The following is a 5,206-nucleotide window of genomic DNA, read 5'->3' as shown; positions in this document are numbered from 1 at the left end:
GGTCCATGAACTTCCATCCACTTGCCACCAGAGGTCGCCCTCCCATGATATTGACTCTCACACCACACAGACTGTTACACATCACCCTGGACTACATTTCCCATGCTCCATTGCACTAATCACAAGCTCACCTGAAACTAATCACACACAGCTGCTACCAATAACACACACTATATAAATCAGTCTCACACCACCATTAAAGGCCAAGTATTGTTTAGCATTTATCGCTCACCTAGGGATAGCTACTTTATGGAGCCCTTCCAAGTTCATGAGTCTAGCCTTGTTCATAGTCTGTTTTCCCGTGTCTTGATCCTAGCCCAGTGTTTCTCAACCCTGGTCCTGGGCGCCCCCCAACACTGCTCATTTTGTATGTCTCCCTTATCTGACACACCCATTTCAGGTCCTGGAGTTTCTTCTAATGAGCTAATGAGTTGAATCAGGTGTGTTTGATTAGGGAGACACACAAAATGTGCAGTGTTGGGGGGCGCCCAGGACCGGGGTTGAGAAACACTGTTCTAGCCTGTTATCTCGTCCTGTCTGATTTCTGCCTTCCCTGAAGTTTATTGCCTGTCTCGGATTTACCGTTTGCCTTGCTGATTTGGACTGTGTTTGCACCTCGATTGGATTATTGCTTGTTTTGGATTCCTCTTTTGTCTTGCCCTCAATATACCTGTTTGCCATTGTCAGAACCTTGCCTGTTTTTATGACCACGCCTTTAAATAAAAGCTTTGCAGATGGATCCGCACGTCTCACGTCTCTTTCGCCCCGTAACAAATATCTTGTTTGGATGGGACATGTTTTCTCCGAGGAGGTTTGGGAAACTCAAGTGAATCGATTAATGGAACACATATGTGTGTTTTTATAACCTCCTCAGCATTCCTCTTCTGTTCAGATAAAGTGTCTGTTATTGCGGTATATTTTTATTTTTCACAACGCTTCTTCTCATTTATTTTGACCTTTGTCGAGTACCGTAACCTGCATTTTCTCGTGTCGCGAAATCATGAAATTAAAAAATATGATACTACGCCATTCACGGAAACTGTGATAGTATAGCTTAAGGTAAGAATCTAATCTTAATGTTTTATTTTTTAGACCTAAAATATCTTAATGTCCTGTGATAACGACATTGAAATGGTGCGGAGACCTATTGTGAAAAACACACAGCGTCTCCCTGACATGCTGCATCAACACTACTGCTGTTACTGAAACCACGCCTTCTTTCTTTGCGTGCACATTTGGGCGCATTATGCTAATATTTCCACATAGTGAGGTAGATATGTGGGGGCGTGTTAGAACGAGCCGTTTTAGGTAGGCCTGGCTGACTCTTAACTTTTATAAAGAATATCTCTTTGGATTTGAGATTTTAGTCTTTGCAACTTTACAGATCTTCTTTATGCACCAAGAGCTTGTAACACTCCAAAGAGAAAGGAACAATATGACCCCTTTAATGGAAAATGAGCTGAGATAGTTAATAAGCTTCTGTCCCCATTCCAGTTACATTGTGTGACTAACTTAATTATTACAATAACTCAGGCGTGTCCAGTCCTGCTCCTGAAGGGCCACTTTCCATTTACAAATGTTTGTTGCAGAAACTGTGAAAGTTATTTAAGCATTAATAGATTTTAGATAAAATAACCGAATGTAATGATACAAATTTTTTTTTGATTTTGATTATGCTGAGCTATTTGAAATAGTGAGTCATTGTGTTTAACATTTTGTAAGAACACATCAATGCTTGCTACCTGGGAACGGCATCATTTTTCACAATGAAGAGAGTGAAATTTATTCTTAACAGCTGATTTTCATCGCCCAACACATCATTTGTAGGTCATTTCAATATAAGCAGTTGGAAATATGAAGTGTAGCATATGATGTTTTACCCGACTGCATTGAATCCGAAGCTTCTTCGGGCTTTGTTGAAGAGCGTTTCTCCTTCTGGCTACAAACTCCTGCTCGTTCCTATTCAGAAAGGGTTTGATTCTCACCTTACCGCTGAGGAGGCCACACAGACAGACAGACAGACAGACAGATCAGTGCTGACCTGAACATGACTTATTTCATATATTTAGATATCCAATATTCTAGATTTCAATGCTATTAAATCTGAAGTTTATCTTGTGCAGTTATTCCCAGAATATAGCAGTTTGTTAATTGTGTTATTTTACTGCTTCCGTGATTTTAGGAATCTGAGCAGGATTACGTACCTTTCCTGGGGTTTAGATGCACCCATCCCTAAAACAAGAGAGTGAGTCAAGTCAATTTCTATTATTTAAGATTAATCATTTTGAAGATATTTTAAGATAGTTTTCAGAGAATTATGATAAACCAAAGAAACATGTGAAAAACATTAACATTATGCATGCGTCAAAGTAAATGCAAACCTATTGTCTAACAGGGAAATGTAAATAAAGTAGAAAGTATGTGTGAAATATGTGTTCCAGCTTAAAAATTAAACACCTTTGAACAATTCAACATTTAAATAATGTGAAAAACATGATCATGCTAAATGTTCTATTATTGAATCAAAATATCAGAAGTATGTTTCAAACATACAATTATTTATAGTATATTTCAATAACATTGTAAAGATTGTGATGCATAAAAAATGTAAAACTTTGTCATACTGAAATATGAATCCCTCAAATCATTTGCGTCAAAGTAAATGCAAACCTATTGTCTAACAGGGAAATGTAAATAAAGTAGAAAGTATGTGTGAAATATGTGTTCCAGCTTAAAAATTAAACACCTTTGAACAATTCAACATTTAAATAATGTGAAAAACATGATCATGCTAAATGTTCTATTATTGAATCAAAATATCAGAAGTATGTTTCAAACATACAATTATTCATAGTATATTTCAATAACATTGTAAAGATTGTAATGCATAAAAAATGTAAAACTTTGTCACACTGAAATATGAATCCCTCAAATCATGTTTCATCATTATTGTTCATTTTTATGCACTTTTGGTTGCATGCCACTTAAAATTGGTTTTAAAGCTAATTACTGAAAATGCTGTATTCATTCATTATAAGGTTATTGCATGCTATTTATGACATGAAACATTTAAATTGCCCTGACGTTATTTGCATAAAGTTTTAAAACATATACTTACTTTTTCTGTAAATCGTGAGTCTTCAACACCACACCAATAACAACACAGCGGCCTTTATCTGACATTCAGCCTGAAGAGGCTCTTGTATAGGGCTCGGAAACTACACTGCATGTCTAGACATAATCATGAGGGTGAGGTTGTGAATGATAAATGGCTCACTGAAACCAGGAAAAGTGTGATATTTCCTTTAATTATGTTCACCTTGTGTGGCATTGAACATGTTTATGTAAGGCTCTTTTCAATGAAAAAAGGGGACAGCCTTCATGCACATGTGGTATATTGTTTCATAAGGAAGTAGCTTGCATATGTAAAATTAAAGATATCCATGATTGCATACAATATCATTTATGGCATGCCAGGGTTTGGCATAATTCTTTATTTTCAGGTAATGCCTTAAGAGAACATTAAAGGTGAATCTCACTTGTGAACAATATTTTTATTGTGTGTAATTTTCATCAAGCTATAATTTTGTGAAATTGATCAAATAAAACACAAAAATTACAATGAAAACATACAATGTTAGTTTTGAATTTTGCCACTACAGATGTTCTATTTAATAAATGTTTCGAATATCATGAAATATAAATGTTTAAGATATCAGACATCCTATTCTGTGTTTTTGATTAAAAAGAATATTAAGTTCATAAGAGTTATTTGTTATATATACATATATATATAATTTGTAAAATGTCTGTTATATGTAGACTACATATATATATATATATATATATATATATACAGTATGTATATGTATGTGTGTGTGTGTGTGTGCTTCCAAAGTTTCTAATTGAATATTGTTATATTTCTTGCCCTTGTGAAATTAATAAGACCATCCATTTCAAACATTATATGTCTAAAATACTACACAAAATAAATAAATAAAATTTATATAAACTTTTATTATCAGTTTTAATTAGTGTTTATGAGGTTTGATATCAAATGACCATGGACACTTTTCTTTTTTTTCTTTTCTTTTATTTTGAGAAGTTTAATAATTCATTGGAATAAAAAAAGTAGCTAACTAATAAGCAAAATAAGCAATCATGGTTTCAGTCCATTGCTTGCTGATTATTATTAATGATGCTATTTATTGCTTTAAAAGAAAGTTAAGAAACGGACTGAAACAGCAAAAACATTTTGAAAATAAATAACATTTATATAAACTTTTATTATCAGTTTTAATTAGTGTTTATGATGTTTGATATCAAATGACCATGGACACTTTTCTTTTTTTTCTTTTCTTTTATTTTGAGAAGTTTAATAATTCACTGGAATAAAAAAAGTAGCTAACACAATGTTTTAATAAGCAATCATGGTTTCAGTCCATTGCTTGCTGATTATTATTAATGATGCTATTTATTGCTTTAAAAGAAAGTTAAGAAACGGACTGAAACAGCAAAAACATTTTGAACATTAAACAGAAATAAAATGCAAACACGACTAACCTCTGATGCTCTTATGCTGCCACACAGATCACATTTAACAAAACTCAATAATGCTAATAATTTTTCTTAAGTGATTATTAGGACAAAAAATAAATTGTACATGTATTGTAAAATGACTGATATGCAAATCAGTTTAGTCTGTATTTAGATTCTCCTTAGACACTGAGTTTAGTCTAAATAAATAAAATTTATATAAACTTTTATTATCAGTTTTAATTAGTGTTTATGAGGTTTGATATCAAATGACCATGGACACTTTTCTTTTTTTTCTTTTCTTTTATTTTGAGAAGTTTAATAATTCACTGGAATAAAAAAAGTAGCTAACACAATGTTTTAATAAGCAATCATGGTTTCAGTCCATTGCTTGCTGATTATTATTAATGATGCTATTTATTGCTTTAAAAGAAAGTTAAGAAACGGACTGAAACAGCAAAAACATTTTGAACATTAAACAGAAATAAAATGCAAACACGACTAACCTCTGATGCTCTTATGCTGCCACAGATCACATTTAGCAAAAACTCAATAATGCTGATTTTTCTTAAGTGATTTTTAGGACAAAAAATAAATTGTACATGTATTGTAAAATTACTGATATGCAAATCAGTTTAGTCTATATTTAGATTCTCCTTAGACACTGAGT

Source organism: Sinocyclocheilus rhinocerous, unplaced genomic scaffold (assembly GCF_001515625.1).
Source record: "Sinocyclocheilus rhinocerous isolate Xijiao unplaced genomic scaffold, SAMN03320098_v1.1 scaffold3116, whole genome shotgun sequence".
Classification (NCBI taxonomy): domain Eukaryota; kingdom Metazoa; phylum Chordata; class Actinopteri; order Cypriniformes; family Cyprinidae; genus Sinocyclocheilus; species Sinocyclocheilus rhinocerous.
This window is presented reverse-complemented; position numbering follows the sequence as displayed.